The sequence below is a fragment of the Lepidochelys olivacea genome (genome assembly GCF_965140295.1).
Source record: "Lepidochelys olivacea isolate rLepOli2 genome assembly, chromosome: 2".
Lineage (NCBI taxonomy): Eukaryota > Metazoa > Chordata > Testudines > Cheloniidae > Lepidochelys > Lepidochelys olivacea.
The window spans coordinates 135,928,618-135,952,349 of record NC_140412.1 but is presented as its reverse complement, the minus strand read 5'-3'; the positions used below and the strand labels follow the sequence as shown (position 1 = coordinate 135,952,349).

Here is a 23,732-nt window from a genome sequence, read left to right as displayed (position 1 = left end):
TATTCTGTATTGTCCAGCAAGACAGGAGGGACATAAGAAACCCTTCCAGTGTCTGACAACAAAGAACCAAGGTATCTTGAATCAAAACATCTTGAACTCTAGACACAAAGATGGACTTTGCTATTTGAACTCTGATCACATGCACTGAGTGCAGTTCTTGAAGCCTGTCCCACAGCCAGATCCATACAAATTTAGATTTAATTGTGAAGTAGAGAAGGATTTGAAATAAGAACCTCTGCTGTGACTGTGCACACAGTGATGTGAAGGCAACAGAGAGATCTGCCAACTGATTCACTCCATGGATCAATTTTTCCATATGAATACAGAAACATACTTATACTTGCCTTACTCAATGGGACTACTCACATGAATAAAGAAACAAGGATTGGGTCTTTAAATGTACAACATGAATTTTATGAACTGTGAATAAACCCATAATTTTAAAATGGTCTGGGTGAATGAAAAAAGTCATGCAGACAACTTTGTATGTTTAAAGATATAATAAAACCTAACCTGATTTAAAGCACAATTATATTGTATAGTAATTGCTCTTCTAAACCCAAATTAAATCAGACTGTTCTCATAAAGAGAATTGCAAATTTAAACCTTATTGTTTTATAGATATGGATTATTACTATACTTTCAAAAGAGCCTAATGATCACTCAGACTTGACTTCAGCAGCAGGAATAATGACAGCAAATGCTGCAAAGTAAAAGATTTTGTATTTGTTTACTGAAGTAATAACCTGGACATAATCTTTAATCTTTCTCTAATATAACAAAAAAGATGAAAAGGTTTTATGAATATAGAATATACTCACTTTTCCAGTAAAATCAAATTTCACAAACTTTTACTACTTTAAGAATAGGCCTTTCAACTTGCAAAGCTGCATAATAGCTCCTTATAGCATGAATGTCAGAAGTTAGGATTTCTCATAATTTGAAACCAAGTCTAAATGTAAATGTACATTCCCCTTTTCAATGAACTGGGAATGTCTATTTTTTAGTAAGAGAAAATAGATCAACTAAAGATAAATACAACCCAATATTCCATGAACATTATTACCCTCCCTTTTCATACAGGGAAGCATATATATTTTCCAAATAATTTTCATTTATTTATATATGTAGTACAACATAAAATATGTAAGTTCACACGGTTTACATCAGAAGAGTCTATTATAGCAACTTCTGTGTAACACTGCAAACTTGCTGAAGGATATATGCTGTATGTATAACTTATACTCTAACCCTTTAAGCTGTTCTGTGTGGCTCCCCCCTGACTTAAAAATGTATGGGCAAGACTGTACGTGCCTAACTTTGAAAAACTTCCAACAGCCTATACTGTGTGTACAGAATTTCTGACATGTCCCCATCAAAGTAGAGAAGATATTTACATTTATTTGTGGGTGATTTACCATGTAATTCTATATAAAAAATTCACCACGCTTGGCCTGGCCAATGTGATTTACATAAGTATTGTACCATTAGCGAATGCCTTGATCCAACAAGTTATGTGAGGGCAGACCCCTTGTACATACACAAAATATACTTTTATACATTTAATATAAATACATAGACCTTTGTTTATATATTCACAGTTGTATGTGTCCATTGGGTTTGAGTATACACATACACAATTGTGTTCCTTCTCCATAACTGGAGGAAATAATCTCATTTTTAAAACAAGTTTAAAAAACATGAGCTAAATATTTAGAAAAGATGCATTCAGGTTGGATGGCAAAAATCATATATGCAATATTAAAACATCCATAGAAAACAGAGTTAAAACACATGCAACAAATATTTAGTCCTCAGAACAAAGCACACAAGTCACATTTTTGTTAAGGAAACATACAAAAATGGAACAAGGTGGAGGCATGGCTGTCTATAGACACCAACACCTGATTTGTAAGTCATGGATTGTCATTATGTGTAGTTAGTGTCTCACCATGAGGCACTCATACTAGCCCATTTTTGTGAAACACAGAGCCCAAGATTTTTTTCCACTTTGGTTTTTGCATATAAGCTGTAGAAAGAATGAGAAAGTCAGAAAATACTTTAGAGAATAAAAAGTAATCACACTCCCAGATGGGTCAAAGTAGTACCTCTTCCTCAGATACAAATATCATAGATCATGGTGAATGTATGTGACAAAGTGAGAGAGGATCTAGATCAGAGGTGGGCAAACTTTTTGGCCCGAGGGCCACATCTGGGTGGGTAAATTGTATGCATGGCTGGGGCAGGGTGTTGGGGTGCGGGAGGGAGTGCGGTGTGCAGGAAAGGACGCAGGGAAAGGGATTGGGGCACAGGAGGGATGCGAGGTGTATGATGGAGCTCAGTGAAGCAGACTGGGGTGCAAAGAGGGGTGCGGAGTGCAGGGGGGCTCAGGGCAGGGGGTTGGTGTGCAGGAGGGGTGTGGCAGGGGACTCAGGGCTGGGTGTTGGGGTGCAGGAGTGGTGCGGGCTACAGCAGGGGGCTCAGGGCATGGAGTTGGGGTGTGGGGTAGAGCAGTTCGGGGTACGAGCTCCAGCCCAGTGCCACTTACCTAGAGCGGCACCAGGGTGGCAGTGGCGTGCACCGGAGCCATGGCAGGCTCCCTGCCTGCTTGCCCTGGCCCCAGGCTGCTCTGGGAAGCAGTCGGAACCATGTCCCTGCGGCCCCTGGAAAAGGGAGGGCACAGGGCTCTGTGTGCTGCCCTTGCTGCTCCTCCAGGTACCTCCCCCAAAGATCCCATTTGCCAAGGTTCCCTGTTCCCGGCCAATGGGAGCTGCAGGGGGTGGTGCCTGGAGGTGAGGGCAACACACAGAGCCCTCTGGCTCCCCTACCCCCACGAGGGGCTGCAGGGATGTGGTGCCAGCCGCTTCAGGGAGCGGCGCGGGGCTTGCGGCGCCAGAGTGGGGGGGACTCCTGCGGGCCAGATCCAAAGCCCTGGGGGGCCAGATGCGGCCCACAGGCCATAGTTTGCCCACCCCTTATCTAGATAGATTGCCAGGAGTCCTTACCACGAAGGGTGAAAATCTCAACTGCCCTGGGACTTTTTTGGCCATGGAAACAAATGTGTGTGCGCGAGGGAGAGAAGTATCACCTTGAATCACATTGAGAAATTAATTTAGAAACTGGTCCAAGGAATTCAGCACCATACATATTTTCCTGTTGTGTGAAACTGTAAAAGCCTTTTTCTCACAAAGCCCATTTCCTATATATCCTGAAGTCTATAGACTGTACATATATACCACTTTACCCATCATTATCTGCAACTCAGGCTAATTACATGAATTATAAATCACTGACAGGCCAGGAAGGAGAATAAATGACAGACACATGGGATGGGTTTAATCAGCAGGCTTCAACTTTATTATTTATACACTGGGGTTGGCACCTACAATGCCCACTCCTCACTCTTACGTACCAGGCATTTTAATAGGTTCCAGTGCAGGTTACAGGGCTCCAACCTCACAAACAAAACAGTAACTCAGGATAGATGCTCCCTTACCTACCCTACAGGCTCAGCTCAATTATAAAACCTCCCTCTCCCCATCCCTGTGTAAGGGGTGGGGGGAGGGTGGGGTGGGTGACAGAGGCCACAAAGCTGGTGGTGAAGAGACCTCAGTCCTCAAAGATTTTGGGACTCTTTCCTTATATAAGTGTAAGGTCCTACAGCAAAACCCTGAGTCCCACTGACCTCTGGGAGCTGGTGCTTTTAGCCTTTATATGCATTGGGCACAGGCCAGAAGTTGTGATGGGTCAGTAGTCCTACCCTCATTATATAAACCTTCCAATAATCTATTGTTTTTAATTAACTGTACATCCAGGAGGCTGTGAGGAAGACATAAAAAAAAAAAAAAACCACCGAACTTCCTGCCAACATGGCCTCAAAGGGAAAAATTCCTTCCTGATCACTAGAAAACAGGCAGTCAGTCAGACTCCTAGCAACATAAAAGGGACTGTTCCTAACATAGAATGAAGGGGAAGGAGGGCAGGGCAGCTAATTGGAGAGCAAGAGGCATTTGAAAAGCCTAGGCTAGCTTAAATAGACAGGGAAGGGACATCTGGAAGCCAATTCACTGGCCCCATTACCTCCTGTTCCTGCCAACAGCTAAGCAAAAGACAAAAGGGGGGAGTGGGAAGTCACAGCCCCTATCCTCCCAGCATGCCCTCTGGGCTTCTCACATTCCCTACCTGTTGAAGGCAATAAGGGGGTAATCCACTCAGCAAGCAGGGAATTTGAGACTTTGGAATGTGCTTTACTAGTCGATCCCTAACTGCCCAAGTTTATTAGCTTTCAGGGTTATCTTTTCTCTCTCATCTGTAAAAAAGATGGGTGATGGGTAGAGTGGAGTAGTTGTTGCATGAGACTCTCATGGAAAATTACTTTGTCATACTGATCATGTTACTGGCTAATTTGATTTTATCTTGAGGTAACTGATTGACCTATTTATGTGTATATTTTTGAAAGATGGGCACTCGTATTATAGAGTAGGAAAATTCCAAACGAATAGATAAATATGTAACATATATGCTGTCTGTTGTTAAGGCAACAGTATATACACTTCAAAGATGTGACTCATGAATCCTGTACTACTACATCCTTGAAATTAGCTCAAGGTAACAAGTAACATTGCTCAAAGGCTCACCAGTTTAGAGATGGAAAGTTTGAGAACTTTAAACTATTTCAAGTATCTAGACAAATCGCATGAGAAGTTATTATACAGACCTGGAAAAGTGTTCAAGCTACTGTTGGCACATTGTATATTCCAATACAACTATCAAACCAGATATATACCTGCATGAGAGGCAAACAGCAGTTTACCCATTGAGGATAGTGGAGGCCACTAGAAGACAATGCTATATGTGAGCCAGCTCAGGAAGTGAGGAATCATTTAATCATGCAGAATTTCTAAGGTAAATAAGAGATATGCAGCTAGACAGTACTAATGCCTGTGTTTAACTTGGATCATAAACACGGCAGTTTGCCAGGGCAAATGAACATGGCTCAGCACTGCTAGTGTTTGGAGCGGGTGTGGGGGAAGGATATCAACTTCCTCATTGGATCTTTAACTTATTTTAGGTGCAACCGGGGAAATTCCAGCTGAAGGAAAGTGTCTAACATGCCACAGGATCAAAGTCAAGGTCTAACTCTGGACTTATAACCTGAAGTGCTTGAAAAAGCATCAGCATATTAATATAACAGCTGCTTGGTATTTGTAAGATAACAGTTTGCCTTAAGTTGTCCTTAAGAAAAGCATTCTGGTTTAATGCTTACACAATGGAAGTAAGACAGACAACTAGATTCCATTGTCAACTACGCTACTGGTTTACCATCTGTCAGTGAGCAGGTTGCAAAAATTTGATATCTTAGTCCAGGGATCTCAAACTCAAATCACCATGAGGGCCACATGAGGACCACATGAGGACTTGGCCTGAGGGCCGCATTACTGAGACTTTTTCAGACAAAGATACAAAAGTCCCCCACTCCCACCCCACTCCACTCCACTCCTTCCATGAGACCCCGTCCCTGCCCTGCCTCTTCCCACCCCTTCCCAGCCCCCATTCCAACCCCTTCCTCAAAGTCCCCGCCCCAACTCTGCCCCCCCGTCTCTATTCCAATCCCTTCCCCAAATCCCCACCCCAGCCCCGCCTCCTCCCCTTAGCGCACTGCGTCCCTGCTCCTCCCCCCGGAAAGTCCTAAGCATTGAGAGGTAGGCAGAGGAGTGGGGACGCGGCACGCTAGGTAGGGCAGAGGCGGGGTCGTGAGGGGAGCTTGGCTGCCAGTGGAGTCGGCACCTATGGCAGGCCCATGTGTTTGAGACCCCTGTCTTAGTCTTACTCAAGGTAAAATGAGAACAACATTTACTGATCTTTAAACAGTTTGAGATCTTTTAATTAAAATTATGTTTATTTACCACATGTACTCCACTTCGATAGTTTCTAAACTGTGTATTTATCCAAGGCACCAGAAACACTTCCTCCACTAAGTTGTCACAAATGTGATTCTATTTCAATGCCTGTACTTCCTTGACTAGTTAAGTTAGTCATTTCTCATTGCAGCCTACCTCAATGTACATGTTTAACATTACATTTGCCCAAATGATCATATAAAATGACATGCAGCATAACAGTGCTAACATGAGTTGTAGCTCACGAAAGCTTATGCTCAAATAAATCTGTCTCTAAGGTGCCACAAGTACTCCTTTTCTTTTTGTGAATAACAGACAGACTAATAGCAGACTAACACGGCTGCTACTCTGAAACATGACAATGTTAGATCATGTTTATTTGGACACCAGAAGAACTTGGGAAGACTTATTCAGAATTTAAGGTACTGTAGGGTACATGCTGAGGCCTATCTAAGCCAGAGATAGTGACCCTTTAACTTAAGAACCTAGTGGGATACTGAACCACAAGATTAAAAGGGGAATATTCCCCACCTCTGCAACTGCTAGGAATAAAACCAGGGTAATTTGGTTCTATCTTCCTCAGATGAAAAGAAAGTTTTCCTTAAAAAATGGCAGAAAAGAAATCAAGCTTTAAATTAGCTGCTTGATTCTTTTCAATGTTAGGATAAATATTGAATTGTTACGACTTACTAAAGCCACTCTGCTCACATGACTCATCTTCTCATACAATATTATGCCCTTATATCAAATGCACAAAAAGCAAACGATATGAAGTGCTGATTTGACAAACTTTAACTCAATACATCAAAAGCCTGTGTTACTGTAGCACAGAGCTAAATCTAACACTGTCCAAGCTTCCTGTCAGAAGACCTATTGGGAATGATTTTTTTTAACACACACACACTTTGTGCCTTTTTCAAGTTTTTTGTGCTGATTTAGGAACTTCCCAAACAAAATAAAGGCAGTGTGTGTAGGCTCAAACCTCCAAAATAAGCTGTGAAGATTTCTCCATATGAGCTATAGGTGGTAACCACATTTTACAAGCTTGACCTACTGTGTCCACAAAGCATTGGAGTTCACTGAATCAGACTTGGAGATCATAAAAACTTCACCTGTACTTTTACAGAATTTGTATTTTCCCTGAATCAAAGAACAGAGTTTATAAATGATGCTGGATGTGCACACAAAGTTTATGTTTCTTGAACCTGATTCTGGAGATTACAAATTACATAGTCTATGGGAAAACAGGGTAAGATTCTGTGATTTTTTTTAATGTATTGGTCAGTAAATGAAGTACATTTGCCATTATTTAAAACAAAACAAAACAACAGTTTATACATTTACCTCTTTTTTCTCTCCAGGCTTGGGCTTTTGACTTTGTGAAGTAAAATGGGACCTGTAATACCTGCGACCGTGTCTCCTGAAGGTGTCATCACACAAACCAAAAATGCTTTTTTATATAATGCAACGTAGACAAGCATGGTGAGTCATATTTAGATTTTTAAACAGGGTTTCAAATGGCTTTGGATCAAAGAACTTACAAGTCTCCCTTGTCAAAATAACGTGCTGAAGATAAGTGCCAGAGATAATAGTAAATTGGGTCATTTTCAAAATCAGTATAACTATATATGTGTTTTGTTTTTAAACACAAGTAGTAATCAGTAAAATATGTATTATAAACATGTCTGTACTTACTCACTTTTTGACTAATTTATAGTTTTATTTTATAACACAAGGTCCCATTCTAACTTCCGTTACTTTAATTTTGCTCCTATACTGCCATGAGCCTCCCATCTTTCGTTCTTTGTTTCTCTTACTGTTTAATCCAAGAATTTTTATAAAAAATTTTTAGAAGACACCAGCTGAGATCATTTTAAAATTTGAAAAGCCACAGTACTAACATCCATCACAATACTACCCTTCTTTCCTTTATCATCATTTTTCATAACAGCTCTAAAGAAGTCTATCAGTTTTGCATTAAGGGAAGATATTTCACTTTACATTTTACATTTGGAGTACTGAAAAACCATTAATTTTACAAGTAGTTTCATGCATATATTTGATAAAAAGTGAGATATTTTGTCACCATGATAACCGTTGCTCTTTTCAGATAAGTGACCATACTTCAGAATCTTGGCCTAAGAAGTTTCTATATGTAGACATATTTAGCTTGGTTTCTCAGGGCACTTGCATATTGTTGGCACAAAGAATCTTTGCACAATGGAAAAAACAAAATAATTACACTCAGTATGCGGTTTGCTTACTTCGTAATTGTTAAGTAAATATTTTCTGAGGAGCCTCCAGAACTGCTTTGGGTGGTATATTTGAAATTCAAGCAGAAAAGCGCCTGTATTTGTCCTCTCTAATAATTGCCCCAAAGCTGCCAGCAGATTAATCCAAATCTGAATGATCCCATCTGGAAAGTTAGCTAAAAACTTCTCATAGTAAGAATCACTTGCCACTGCTACCAAAAATAAAGACTAATAACCAAGCAGTCAACCATGTGAAAGTGGTCTGCTGATGGGATTTCAGACACTGTGATGAAAGCAAGGAATCTCTTCCTCCATTCCTGTACAGCCACAGCACAAGATTTCAAGAAACCTGTGTTGCAACTGTTCAAGCTCAGTTGGTGCTTTTGCAACCAAAAATGGAGACATTTTTCTTATGTAAGCAGAGTCAGGATGAGCTCTATCCTGACATCTGGTGGTGAGTTGTGATGGGTTGTGGAAAAGAACTTCAGGGGCTGATCTCATGTGCCACTCCACCTAGATGTTCACACTTTGACTGCTGTGGGATCCCCAGTTTCTCTGTTATTGGGGGAGGAAGAATAAAGTGTTGTTATCCTGATTATGTGGATCAAGGACAGTGGAACTGTACTTGGCTTTTTGTTATGATGGAGGTACTCACCATCAACTAAGTAGCACTTGCTAGGCAAGGGACATGGGTTCCAAAACTCAGTGAATTGAGAAAGGTTGGGGGCAGACATTTGTACCTTGTGGTATGGGCCCCTTCTGAGGGTCCTAAATGCCAGCTGCACTGCCTCCTCTCTCCACTGTGTAATAGCAGAGCTAATTTTGATTCCATTAGGAGTCTGATTACAGATTGCAGAGCTGAATTCACTTTGGGCCAATGGTGCCCCAGCACTGGACTCCCCTACTACGAGCTGAAATCACTGAGTACTGTGTTAAGTAGTAGGGAGCCTGAAGATATATTGGTGAGTGGCTCGCAGGCCTGTTACCGGCGAGGAGCAGCTGGTGGAGCGGCTCGCAAGATGGCTACCGCGGGGAGCAGCTGGTGGAGTGGCTTCTAGGACAGCTACCGGGGGAGCGGCTGGCGGTGAAGGCTGCAGCAGAAACCCACAGAGAGATGGGGCAGTTGGCTGTCGGAGCACATAAGATGCCCCTTTACTCCCCCACCCCAATTTCCACACAGGCTGGGGGAGAGAGGGTTAAAACTCTGCAGATGAACTTCTGAACACTGGACTCCCCAAGGACAGAGACAGAGACTTTTGGGTTATTGGACTTTTGGGTTGCTGGACTCAAGAACCAAAGGGAGAGGACATGGCCCAATTTGCTTGGGGTGGGTTTTTGCTCATGGCTTGTGTTATGAATCCTGTTGGTGGTGTTTCCCCCAACATAATGCCACATTGTTTCTCTCCATTATTAAAAGGCTTTTGCTACGCTCAAACTCTGTGCTTGCGAGAGGGGAAGTATTGCCTCTTAGAGGCACCCAGTGGGGTGGTATATATTTGTCCCAGGTCACGGGGTGGGGGCTTGAAATGGTTTTGCATTGTGTTATTGGAACGGAACCCCTAGATACTGAACCCGGCCCTTGTTGCTGCCAGCTCTGACGGGCAGAAGGGTCACACTTACATTTATCTGTCTTAGGCCAGTGTTCAAAGGAAACATCGGAAGATGCAGCTTAAAATTCTGTCTTATTTAAAAGACAAAACTGCAAAATTTTGTTTAAAAATGACCTCACTTAAAAATGCCACCGAAGTCCAGTAGTTTCCAAGTGCAGATAGACAACACTTTTACGCCCATTACTGATGTAGCATATTAAACTGTAACCTGTGACCTAGCTGCTTAAAGGCCAAATCCTGTGTGGCATTGAGCACCTGCCCCTCCCCTGGAAGTCCATGGTAGTAACAGGTGCTCAGTTTGAATCTAGGCAATAGCTACTCTGTGTGTCTTTCCAGGACTTTACAATGCATAAAATACAAAAATAATGCAGAAATAAACTTGCTTTATACATCACATGGTCAATCACATCAGTGTAATTTTGTACAGTTGTTCTGAGGTCTAGGAGGTGGTGAGAGACCGACCAGCTGAGATATCGGGGTGAAGATGAAAGGGAAAAAAATAGGGAGGACATGAGGGAAAGGAGCAACTATAGACCATGAACTCAGGAAGAGGAGGTGGATGAGGCATTTCTAATACAAATAACAGAAATAACCAAATCACAAGCCCTGCTAATAATGCGGGACTTTAACTATTTAAACATCTGTTGGAAAAAGTAATACAGCAAAACAAAATTTCCAAAAAGTTACTGAAATGTATTGGGGACAACTTTTTGTTTCTGAAAGTGGAGGAAGGAACAGACATTTTGGTCAGAGTCAAGTCTAATAGGGAGGAATTGGAAGAGAATCTGAAGGTGGAAGGCAATTTGGATAAAAGTGATCACAAAATGATAGATTTCATGATTCTAGAGAAAGAAAGGAGCAAGAGCAGCAGAATTAGGACAATGGACTTCAAGAAAAGCTAACTTTAACAAACTCAGAGAACTGGTAGGTAAGGTCCCATGGCAATAAAAAGCTAAGTAATAGAAGTTCAGGAGAGCTGTCAATTTCTCAAGGAGACAACATTAAAGGAAACTATCCCAATGTGAAGGAAAGATAGCAAGACTAGTAAGAAGCCAATATGGCTCCATTAGGCACTCTTTAACGGCCTGAAAATCAAAAAGAAATCCTACAAAAGGTGGTAAACATGGACGAATTGCTAAGGAGGAGTACAAAGGAAGAGCGCAGGCATCTAGGGACAAAATCAGAAAGGCTAAGGCACAAAAATGAGTTAGACCCAGCAAGGGATGTAAAAGGCAATAAGAAGAGGTTCTCTGAATACATCAGGAGCAAGACAATGATGAAGGAAAATGTAAATCCACTATTTAGTGGGGAAGGAGAAGTAATATTTGAGGATATGAAGGCGGCTCTGGTGTTTAATCCCTATTTGGTTTTAGTCCTCACTAAAAAGGTTAATTGTGACCAGATACTCAACCCAATTAATATTAACAACAAAAGGAAAGGAACCCAAGCCACAATAGGCAAAAAATAGGTTAAACAATATTTGGATAGATTTGATGTAATCAAGTCAGTAGGGTCTAATGAAATTCACCTGACGGTACTTAAGAAACTTAAGGAACTAGTTGAAGCAATCTTGGAACTGTTAGCAATTATCTTCGAGAACTCCTGGAGGATGGGGTGAGTCGCGGTAGACTGGAAAAGGGAAAACATAGTACCTATCTTTAAAATGGGGAATAAAGAGGCCCTGGGGAATTGTTGTTTGTTTCTTGATGTGTGGGATGTAGTCGGTTGTGCATGGTTTTGTCTGTGCCTGAGAGGTCTGTTGCGGTTCCTCTCAGTATCATACAGTCTCAACTGGGGCCGGTGATATTGTTGTGCATGGGGCCTCTGATAAGGTTGATCCTGTTGCCTCCTGGGGAGAGACGGGTATATCCCCAGTGTGCACAGGATGGACCTAGAGTCTTTCATGGTGTGAAGAACTTCATCGATTTTTTTGGAAAAAAGTTTATCCTTATGAAAGGGAAGGTCCTCCACTTTGGTCTGCAGATATTTAGGGATGCCAGATGCAGACAGACAGTCAGGAAGACCAGTGCATCAATACCATGGTGGCAGTAGTGTGGGCTGCTACGTCTGCCATGTCCAGGGATGCTTGTAGCGCTGTCCTAGACAGCAGTTGACCTTCGATGAGGACAGATTTAAAATCCGCTCTTCTGTCCTCTGGGATATGGGAGGTAAAGTCAAATAACTTGTAACTGTCATAGTCGTAGCTTGCAAGGAGGGTGGAGTATGGCCCAGGAATTCAAGTCGTTTGAGGTCCTTATCTTGCAGAGTGGGCCCATATTGTGGCTGCTTTGTTCTATGGGTCACTGCATCCACCATAAGAGAGTTGGGCAGTGGATGGGAAAATAAGAAATCTACGTCCTTAGCTGGTATATAATATTTATGTTCAGCCCTTTTACATGTTTACAGGGATCTGCCATATCATATCAGTGGGTTCCAGGAGAGCCTCGTTTATGGGTAGTGCAATCTTTCATGGCACAGAGGGTTGGAGGATTTTCAGGAGTCTGTGTTGTGTCTCCTGCATGTCCTCTAATGGAATGTCATGGCTGATTGCCACCCTCTTAAAAAGTTCCTGGAACTGCTTAAAATCATCCACGTTCTGTGGCAGTGGTGTCATGCGAGCTTCATCTGCAGCTGATGGAGAGTTATGAGCAGGTGATTCAGGGAAAGGTTCATAGCCCACATCTTCGAGGGGCAGCTCAGGAGCTCTGAATGTAGATGGAACTGGAGACAGAGGTGCAGAGAGGGTCTGCAGTCTGGTGGAAGGTCTGCGAGAAGGATTGGCGCAATGGGTAGATCAAGGGTACCACTGAGGCCAGTGCACAGGGTATGAAAAGTGGGGCCCCGCCCGTGGGGGGACAAAGTAGTGAAATTGAGGCTGGTTCTTGTGAAGTGTTGTGCTTTGAAATAGGTATGGCTCCGGTGGGAGAGGAGAGTCAAGCAGGGAAAACTCTGCCTGCTGCAGCATGTCATTCTCACGGTCGGTGAGGGTGGCCAAGTCGGGTGGTGAGAGCAGCTGGTCAGAGAGTGAGTGCTCGGTGCCTAGGAGGGGAGAGTCAGGCTCTGGGGCCTGATTCAAGAACTACTGCTGCTCCATGGACTGCGGTGCTGTGGGTCTCGGAGCGTGAGCCGACGTCTGCAGCAATTTCTGCGGGAGTGGTGCGTCTGCGGCGGAGGTCATTGTCAGGCTCGTGGACTGCACTGCTGGTACTGGGTCTGTCCACGGTGCTGGCAGGGCCAGTGCTGAGGAAAGCTGCCTGCTGTGGGGTAGTCGAGTCCTGGTTTCTGTGCCCCATGAGAGCTGTGCCTGAGGTGCTGGGGTGGTCAGCTGTGCCAGTTTTTGCCACGGTCAGCACCGGAGGAAGAGATTTCGCCAGAGACCTTTTCTGTTTCTGTAGATCTCTATGTGGAGAGATTGGGGTTTCCTGCCTCTTCGCATGAGAGAGTGAAGCCGTGCTCCTGGTAGGTTCCGACCTGGCAGGGGAGCATGAGGGAGAGGGTTTACTTGTGCCCGTTTCTGTTGGTGGCTGCAGAGATTTCTCCATAAGGAGCATTTTCAGCAGCAGGTCTCTGTCATGGCGAGCCCTGGTTTTCAGGCTAGTACAATGGACACACTTAGCGGGGACGTGTGTCTCGCCTAGACACTTCACACAGTGTGACTGTTCATCAGACCATGGCATAGACTCATTGCAGAAGATGCATTTTTTGAATCCAGGGGACCCCGGCATCATGAAGCTATGACTGCCTGAGGGGGAAGTCTCAACGGGAGATGAACGTGAGAAAAAAAAACAAACAACTTTTTTTAGCTAATGAACAAGGAATAACTATTCTAAAGGAAGGGAAAGAACTGGGACACTTCTATCTACCTATTTCTACTTATTTCCTTCAGTGACCAGGGGCAGTGCTGAACCTCTTCCTGAGCCCCGTCTTCAGCCGATTGAGAAGGAACTGAGGGGGTGCGGGACATGGGCGCACAGACAGACCCTAATGCCACCGTGAGACAACAGCTGGGTACGTGCATCTGGAGTTCATCATCTGGAGTGGAGCACCCATGACACTCGAAGAAGGAATTTTATACTTTAAATATTAATGTTAAATATTAACTTGAAGTCCGTGGAACTTTGTAATGGACTGATCTCAAGGATACTTTTCGTCACCTACTCTCAAGAAATAATAAATAAAACAAAAGCAATACTACTAAGCATGAAAAAAACTTGGATATATTAGCTTCAATCTTTTTCACTGTAAGAATGAGAAATAGTTAAAGTCTGACAGACAACACTACTTTTGAACATTGTCCATGCACTGACTAAATCACTAGAGAAGCAGTTTAAGGAGAGTAAAATATATTTCAATAGATAAACACATCAGATAACTGTTCATAGGGAAGACCAACTCAAATGAAGTATCATAACACTTTGTTTTTTAACAGTGTATAGAATATGAAGTTGTTTCATTATACTATGTGTTGAAGTGCTTAGTAGGAAATAAACATGTTATTCTGCTGATATATTCACATGTTTTGATAAGGTATGTGCCAAGACATTCCTTGCTAAGTTAAGTGACTAATCAGATGCTGTGCTGGTAAGCACACCCTCAAGTGTCATCATAACCCGGACGTTTGCACATGACACCCAGAGAAAAAAAGCTGTCACTGTAGGTTCTTGTGCCCTCTGTAAATAATTTCCGTATTACGTTTTGTAATCTAATGCCTGTATTTAGTGAACCAGGATACAAGTAAAGGTCAAAACCTACCACTTTTTAAGTTCATTCTCACACATTATCGTCTCCTCTCTGCCTCCACTCTACAGGCACTAAGCTTTAAAGTAATTTTCATTTAGGAGCAACAAAAAATATTTTAGTAATGGTTTCTGGGTGACTCATTTCATTCACTATAACAGAAATGTGAAACACATTCCTGGAATTCTCAAATTAACTGAAACCAGCATTCTTTTTTCTTTTAAAACTCTGAAATGTCTCCTTTCTGAAATTTGCATTGTGGTTTACAAACTGAAGTTAGAAACAATTAATAGTAATTAGCTCATTATCATGTAACTTTGGTTTGTTAGGAGTACTGAAAATATTTTCTCAAGTCACAGATTTTAGGAAAACAGTTTTCTTAATTGAAAATATTTATTTTCATTGCTGTATCTACTGTACATTGCCTATAACTGAATGTTTGGCTTTATAGAATTTACAAGCCTATTTTTTTAAAAACCAAAGGGGATACTGGGAAAGTGTTTAAAATTATTAGCTTTCTGAAACAGAATGTAACAGCATGGAAAGGGGGATGATGCCAACGCAGCAGCAAGATGACTGGAGGTTCTATGCCCATGTTCTAGCCCCAAAACACAGCAAGGCATCTGCAGTATGATCAGACACTCAGGTTATAAGTAACAGATCAATGCTTAGGAACAACTGCTTTAGTACACTATCTCTGTACAGGACCACATGGATATTCTTGTAACTAGATTGCTGCTCACCAGCTTCAGATAAAAGGACTGATATTTGTGACTGGCGGTGGTGAATGATCCCTGAAAATAGGAGATAAATGCTCCATGCAAACATATGTGACATAACATGGCAAGGTTTTAGGTTGAACATCCTTGAATGAAATCTGGCACCATGTAGTCTTTTCTGTAGGGAATATAACCTTTCCCTAATCCACCCATGTTTTCAAGGAAAACTCCCCATGGATATTTCCTCCCTATAGCCCCACACACCACAATTTCTTTTTCTGTCAGAGGGAATCTGGACTTATTTTTTAAAAATGCTATTTATATTTTTGGTAGTATTTGGCCATTAGATTGTTGAGTTTGACATAACTGGTGTCATTTGCTTTTAATGTAGTCTTTGTTGCTTACTAGAAAATAGATCTTTGGAAAGTTTTAGCATATAGCATTTGTGGAATGAGTTAGGTTCTATGAAAATTTCTCATTAAATTGTCACTTGCATTATGATCTAGAAAAGCCACTTAAGCAAACAGTGTCATTTTTTCTTTAATACTGAAAGTACTCTCTGTGTTGTAAGTGACACTACAGAACGCTCTGGACAATATAGTTTATAAATACCCTCTAAGAAGACAAGCCAAATGACTGAAGGATTATAAGCTCTCTCTACCAGTTGTTCAAGTATTAAAATGGCAAGCAGTAAGAATACAGGGGCTGGGGGGAAGTAATGAACATTCAGTGTTGAAAACTTTATGTGTGGAACAGAATAAACATTCAGAGAAGTACACTGAATTACTATTGTGGAACTCTTGTAATTCAAGATTATTTTCCACCCCCTAATAAGGACAAATACAGACATCCAATTATTAGTAATTTTGAGACTCTTATTGTAGTGACGATTCCATGTTCACTATTAATATAAGGCTCTCTGACAAGAGAAGACTAAATATGGAGGTCACTTATCTGTAACTGTACGTTCTTCAAGATGTGTGGTCCTTATCTGTAGTCCACATGAGGGTACACATGTACACCATGCACGTGAAATTGCAAATTTCGCAAGCGAGCAGTGTCCATTAGTCCATTCAAGTGCAGCTGCCCTCCTTGTGGTCTGGACTGAAGGTATGAGAGGCAATGCAGACTGACACCTCTCTAGTTTTGCTGTTACTGTGAATCATAAGGATTCAAAGCAGAGGGGAAGGAGGGCACATCTCAAACAACCTCCAGTTATAGGTCAGTAACCTCCATTTCTTCTTCGAGAGCTGGTCCCTGTATTCCACACATATGCAATTGGTAAGCAGTATTCAAACAGGAGGGGGAACATGAAGATGTAGTTGGTATAGAGATCTATAATGCTGCTGTCCCAACAGCTGCATCTGCAGAAGAGGCTGAACTAATGCACAATGTTTTGTGACTGTATGGATAGAGCTCCAGGTAGCCACCTTACAGATTTCCAGTACAGGTACCCCTTGAAGATGTGCTGCTGAGGTTGCTTGTACCTTAGTGGAATCGACCTCACTCCATCCAAGGGAGGAATACATGCTAATTGAGAGCAAACAATGATGCAGCTAGAGATCCTCAAAAGCGGCAAAAATTCTGCAAAATTCTGCATATTTTGTCAAAACAACACAATATAACCACACCAGTTTCTATTATTTTTGGTCATTTATTTCAAAACCCTGGTCAGCAAGTATGTCTATAACAATACAGACAACAAACAACAAAAAAGATTCAGGAAATGTTTTTTGACAAATAGATTCCTTACTACACATATTAATACAGAACTCGGAGTAATAAATCATTTAAACTACAATACAGAACCGTATTTCCCGCACTCCTCAGAAGCGGTACAAAGGCTTGGGGGAGTCGGGGTAACAGAGGAGCTGAGGGAGAGGAAAGTAAGTTGCTGGGAAAGAGCCCGGGTTGTGAACTTGGAGGGTTGTTGTGTAGGGTAAGAAAAGTATGGAACAGGTTTTGGGGAGGGGCAGGGAGGGATTGTTAGGGAGCCCCATGCAGACCCTGGCTGACCCCTAGCCTCTCCCATTCAGTCAGGCATATCTGCCCCTGTCCCCATGTGTTCTTGCACCCTCTGTCCACATGTGTCCCTTCACCCCCACTCAGACACTCACTCCCCACATCCCCATGTGGCCCTGCACCCCCTCCTCCTATGTGGCTCTATACCCCCCACCCCATCCCCATGTGTCTCTATGCCCCCACCCAGCCACCGCCTGTCCCTATGTAGCTCTGAACCCCCCATCACCAGTTGGCCCTGCACCTCCCTCCCCCCTGTGGCCATGTGCCTCCACTCCCATTCAGCCCCTGCTCCAGTCTGTCCTCCCCCTTCTGAGCCCCTCTCTGACCCTCCAGCATGCCACGCTGTCTGTCTCCCCATAGCTCCTGTCTCCTGACCTGACAGGCACTGTGAAGAAGTCAGGCTCTCTCTTCCTTAGCTGGTCAGGAGCTGCTGCTTTGTTCTATCGCCATAGCGCCCTCTGGTGCGCAGAAGGCAGAACTGCAGAAGTTATTTTCTGCTGGGAGCTGCTGCTGTTCTTGAACCACAGCGCCCTCTGGTGAGCAAAAGAATGAAGATTGAGAATGATCTCCATTCTCTGTTTTTCTTGGGCACCATGAAAAAGGGGCATAGAACTCTCGTCCTTGGTGCTGAAGTGGTACTTGTTCTATGGCCCCTTTTTGGAGGAGTACACCTGCATCCTGACGGAGAATCGCCTTTTGAGAGTGGTCCCTGAAAAGGGCCCCAGGAAGAGGGTTTGGGAGTAGGAGGGAAGAAAAACTCTACAGAGTAGTCAAAGGGAATGATTTCCAGCACCCACTTGTTGGTTGTGATTACTCTCCAATTTTGAGTGGAAAGAGCAAGACAGCCACCAAATGTTTGCGGGAGGGAAAGGGGGAGTAGGGGATGGCATCAGTAGGGGTAGGCAGTCTTCAATCGTCCTGTCAAAAGTAATCCCTGGATGGTAGATAGGGTTGAGTAGTTGGAGTTATGGTAGAGGGAGCAATATACTGAGGTTTTTGTACCAAGATTTGCATGGTGGTTTGAATGGGTGCTAGTGGTAGAATGGCTGAGAAGACGGTCTCAGATTTTACTCCTGCTTATGAGGTTTTCTCTTTGGGGTGTAAATGCCCAGGGTTCTGAGAGTTGCCCTAGAGTCTTTCAATGAATGTAGAGACTAGTAAGTCATCTTATTAAGAGAGATTAGACTCAAAGGGCAAGTCCTCCATGGTATTCTGAACCTCCCTGGGGAACCCCAAGAAGTGCAGCCAACATCCATACCTCTGAACTATTCCTATGCCTGTCCCTCTAGATGTGGTTTCAGCAACATCCATTGCAGTTTGAAAAAATGTTTTGGCTACCAGTTTGCCTTCCTTAATCAGGGCTATAAATTGGGCCCCATCCTCCTGAGGGGGTTTGTCCCTGAAGTCTAAACTCCAAGTAATTGTTAGCAAAATAGGATTTCAACAAGGCCTCATAGTTAGCAATTAGAAACTGAACATTGATAGAAGAAAATACCTTCCCCCTTAGATGGTCAAGTCATTTAGAGCCCTTCTCCACAAGTGTAGGCTACAGCATTCCAAAGCAACATCTCTCAGTGGCTGCTTGTATCAAAAGGGTCTTGGACATGTGAAGAGAAACTCCGCTCCTTTGGCTGGTACAAAATATTGTGTCTCAGCCCTTTTCAGGGTGGGGGTGCAGGAGACTGGAATATGCCAAACTACCTTGGTTGGTTCCATGATGGCCTTGTTTGCTGGGAGGGCCACTCGGCTGGGACCAGAAGATTGCAAGATGTCAAGAAGCTGATGCTGAGTATCTTGGACCTCCTTGAATGAAATCTGGCACTTATTTGCCATTCTCTGCAGGAGCTCAACAATGGTTGTGGTCATCAGATGGGGATGGCAATGATGGGACAATTCTCTCCTCGGGTGAGGATGATAAAACACCCAGGGGATCATACGAAAGGGGATCATACCTCTCTCCCTGAACTGGTTTCCTCCTTGAGTGTCAAAATATCTCTCAGGAGGGTTAGACCCAACAGAAGAGGAGACTGAGGATAGGGAAGGATAGGCTTCAGTTTCTCATGGAGTACAGGGTATTCCGGTAGTTTGGACTCATGGATCCAGTGGGTCTGTGGTCATAGTGGATGGCAGGTCCTCCTGGGGATGGATTGGACCATCAAAGATTCTAACTCTTAGATGGTGTTGGTGGGTGCATGCAGGCACATGCATTCCAGTGGCTGGTATCAGCAGATCCTTTCTCCTTTGCGCTTTACCCTTATGTTCTGAGGGTTTACATAGGCCTAACTCCTCAGCACCTGTGCAAGAGAACTCATCCGACTTTAGAGGTCAGGGAGGGATCCCTTCTTGTGGAAACAGACCTGGCAGGAGACCTGTCCTTATGATTATTAGAGTGCCCCTTACTCTCAAAAGAAACTTTAGTTGAGGACTCCTTGGGCTTAGTAGTTTGGGCCTCTGGCTCCAGAGCTCATGCTCGGAGTGGGTGCAGCTGTGGCTGATGTAATAGGCAAGCATCATGGCTTCTCCTTAAGGCATTTCTGCAGACTGAGCTCTTGCTCCTTGCAGGTTTGTGGGGGGAAGGGGCAGTAAGTGCTACACTTGGCTGAAATATGGGTCTCTACGAAACAGAGGCAGCACTGGTATTCATCACTTACAGAGAAGGAACGAGGGAAGGAGACAGTTCTTAAACTCCAGGATTCTGGGCATAGTCTCTGTCCATAAGGAGAGACTCCCTGAGGCAGGGAGAAACTAAGCTATACTAAATATACAAGACTAAAATCTAACACTAAAAATACTAAAAACTATGTGCAATATATTTAACAGTTCTGAAGAAGAAGAAGAAACGCAAAGGTATCTACAGACAAAGGATTCTGACTCAGGCTATGTGGCAGTAAGAAGAAACTGCAGAGCTTTTGGTCTGCACCGCTCCTTAAGCCCTCAGTCGAGACAGAGCATGAAAAGGGCAACTGCACAGGCATAGACCAATGGACACTGCTGGCTAGAAATTTCCAGTCTCAGGCACATGGGGGGCACGAGCACTCAAGGAAAAATGGATATTTATTCAAATGTTTTATATATACAAAAATTTCATTGAGACCATTAAGTGACTTTGTGGTCATTATGAGGCTCAAATATGACAATGGTTTAGCCGCTAAAAATAATTCAGTGCAAAACACTAATTTAACAAAACTAAATTCTCAAACACCAAAAATTTAGAAAGGTATGGCTCTGCCTGGAATGTTAACCCCTTTCCCTGAAAATTTGCATTCCATCATCCTTCTCCACCCTTAAGTCTTGCTCCAAGGTCCATTGAAATCAAAGGGGTCTCAATCAGGGGAACAAGGTTGAAAGCAGACACTAGCTGTCACTTGATTTTATAGAAGCTCAAATCTCATTTTTTGTAGAACCTCACAGCAGGTTACAAGAAAAAGATAGTCTTCCCAAAGATCTTCTCAGGTTTCCTATGATCAAAGTTACATTACATTATTTCTGTGTGATGGCTGAAGCTACTGCACTTGCTGTAGCATCTGAAGAATCAAATGAGGCTCTCAATCACTGTTTAGCTATCAGCTGTCCTTCTGCTATTAAGGGTTTAACCAATTTCCTTTGCTCTTCAGGCAGATCTCTAGCAAATAAAGAATATTTTCTCCCAGAAAAAGTACTGATACCTAGACATTATGGTCCGATAATTAGAAATCCTAATGCCTCCTGAGGTTGAGAAGAAAATCTTCCTGCTCTGAGTATCCAGGTTTTTGTCCTTTTTGTTAGAGGGGTAGAAAGCACTGACCTTCTTTTGTTCTCTGAAATACTGTGGTGAACACCAGGGAGTGGGGTGTATGTAGAAAAATTAAAATCCCTTGTACAGTAACTGATAGCCCTTATCGGCCTTCTTTAACAGGGCTTGACCAGTGAGTGGCTGGATTTGCACAGATAGTTTTGTCTAGTTGGAGTAACCCTTCAAAAATTGGGAGGATGATCTTGCTGTGAGGAGAGCCCATTATACTCAACAATGGATAAGAGATTGCTTCTCCTCACAGAGATGGATCTTTAAAGTTGAAGCCATTCTGACCACCAGTTTGTGAAATATAACGGCATGTTCTGATGGGGAAGATGCTGATGAAACACCCACACTCAACAGGGGATGTCTGATCATCAGGTCGCTAATCAACGTCTTGGTATTCAATGGATCCCTCTGGTTCTTCCTCCGAGAGGGAATCTGAGACTGCCATTAGGGAGTGCTGCTCTCTATACCTAGTGTAGGTGGATGCAGGAATACTGAATCTGTTTTATGAAATATTCCCTGACCTCTAAGAGGAGGATATTGGACTTTTCATTCCTCAAGCGGCTGGGACTGATGCAGAACTCTCAGTACTCATGGAACCAGTGCTTACAGAATTGGAAGGTTTGCCTGCTAGTGTCTCCTGAAGTACAAAGCAGTGAAACCAGTTTTGATGTAACTTGAGAGCTCTTGAGGTGAAAGTGCTTCAGACTGCATACCAAGAAGGAGAGTGTCTTTCCTCCAAGCAAGCCACACTCCTCGTATTGGTATGCAAAGAAGGGAATAAAGCAGGAAAAGAAGCATACCTCTTAAATCTTGACCTTTTTTCCTTTGGATCTGCAACAGGATCCGTGAGCCCACAGTGAGCTGTGAGAACTAATAAAATTTATAAAATAACTTTTTGAAATATACAAAAGTAATGAATCTATACTCCGTTCTAATTAACTAAAATCTAACTCAGGCATTGCATCTCTGAAGAAGCTGGATCCAGGTTGGATCATCTTGGAGAGGTTGTGGTCTATCTGCTGACACAGCTGGAAGGAAGTATGGCAGCCAAGGCAGCATGCCCCCTTTTATAGCCTCTCCCTCAGAATGTTCAGAAACATCAAAGGGAGTAGTCGGAGGGAGCAGGAGAGCACACTGCTACAAAATGTTCTGCCATTAGTGCTGCACCAACAGAACATCCCAGCAGAGGCAATGAGCAGAAGCCATTTGAAAAACACCTGTGATACCCATAAAACAGCATGGCATTCTGATCATTAAGGAACGAAGTTAGGTATGATCACACAATTAGGCACATATCACTCCCATTGCTTAATGATGGTGGGAAAAAATGTTAGGGCTAGTCTACACTGGCAACACTAAAGCGTAGCCGCGGCAGCACTTTAATGTGGCTTGTATGATCGTGGCACAGCCTCTCCCACTGCTCTAAAAAAACCCACCTCCATGAGGGGCGTAGCTCCCAGTGCTGGTGCACTGTTTACACTGGCACTTTACAGCACTGAAACTTGCTGTGCTCATGGGGTGTTTTTTCACACCCCTGAGCGAGAAAGTTGCAGCGCTGTAAATTGCCCCACTGTAGACAAAACCTGGCTTAGTCTCCTGATCATAGCACTGCTGATACCAGTGCTAGACATCAACCACCATACTCATTTTAAGAAGCCTATGGTTCAAAATAGAACATTATATTAAAAAGTTAGAATGTCCAGATTGTAAGCTTTCCAAGATAAACATCATGTCTTCAGAATGGGACCCCAAATCATGACTGAGATTTTCTGAGCATTCTGCAATATACGTATGTAGCAGTAATAAACTCATTAGCCAAAAAAAAAAAAAAATATCAGAACACATTTAATAGGAATATAATTGTTTACTATCATCATGTTATACCTAACCAAAACAGAATCCTATCCTTGTTTTGATGCTACATTAAATTAATAAACTTCAAGAACACATCTGCAGGCCAGGCCTGTATCTCTAACAGGTAGTCCAGTGAATTTCTGATAAACCTGCTGCATTTGAAATAGATACAGAAATTACTTGTGTACATGTCAGAAGTATGTTGTCCTTTGATGTAAATAAATCACAGTCAACAACATCAAAGAATTATATACTTGGATTGAGAAGAGATGACAACAACAGAGAGTGCCTAAAGTGGTCAACAGATACCCTAAGATCTCATCTTTAGCCACTCCCCTGTGTACAGGCAGACCTGTTTTCTCTCCCCTTCCTCCCCCCCGCGGCCGTTTTTTGGGGGGCAGATTTTTTGTTTTGGTGTAAGGTGCCAGACTGGCAGTTTTGGAGATTGCAGTCTTCAATTTATCCACAGAATAGTGTGACAAAGTTCCTCCTCTATCTTGGTGGGTCTTGCACTTATTGGTGGATTTGCTCGCCTTGGAGCTTCACGGCAGCCCTCAGTTTGGCCGTTTTTGTGAACCCACAGTCCAGGTCAACTCCTCCTGTGTCTGACCAGGAGTTGGGAGGTTTGAGGGGAATCCTGGTCCACCCTCTACTCTGGGTTCCAGCCCAGGGTCCCGTGGAACGCAGCTGTCTAGAATGCCTCCTGGAACAGCTGTGCGACAGCTACAACTCCCTAGGCTACTTCCCCAGGCCTCCTCCTAACACCTTCTTTATTCTCACCATAGGACCTTCCTCCTGGTGTCTCATAATGTTTGTACTCCTCAGTCCTCGAACAGTACGCGTTCTCACTCTCAGCT

The 23,732-nt window shown here is 43.1% G+C and overlaps 1 protein-coding gene and 1 long non-coding RNA gene across 3 annotated transcripts in view; one reads left to right on the top strand and one right to left on the bottom strand.

Annotated features, from left to right (window-relative positions):
* Nucleotides 1–14,504, top strand: part of LOC311515223 — a 152,922-nt gene extending 138,418 nt beyond the window's left edge. Inside the window, exons 3-4 of the long non-coding RNA XR_014710086.1 lie at nucleotides 7,262–7,382; nucleotides 13,649–14,504. This is a non-coding gene — a long non-coding RNA (uncharacterized lncRNA). The remainder of the gene's footprint in view (nucleotides 1–7,261; nucleotides 7,383–13,648) is intronic.
* Nucleotides 1–23,732, bottom strand: part of RETREG1 (reticulophagy regulator 1) — a 136,043-nt gene that overhangs the window by 64,597 nt on the left and 47,714 nt on the right. The gene's annotated exons all lie outside the window — the stretch shown is intronic.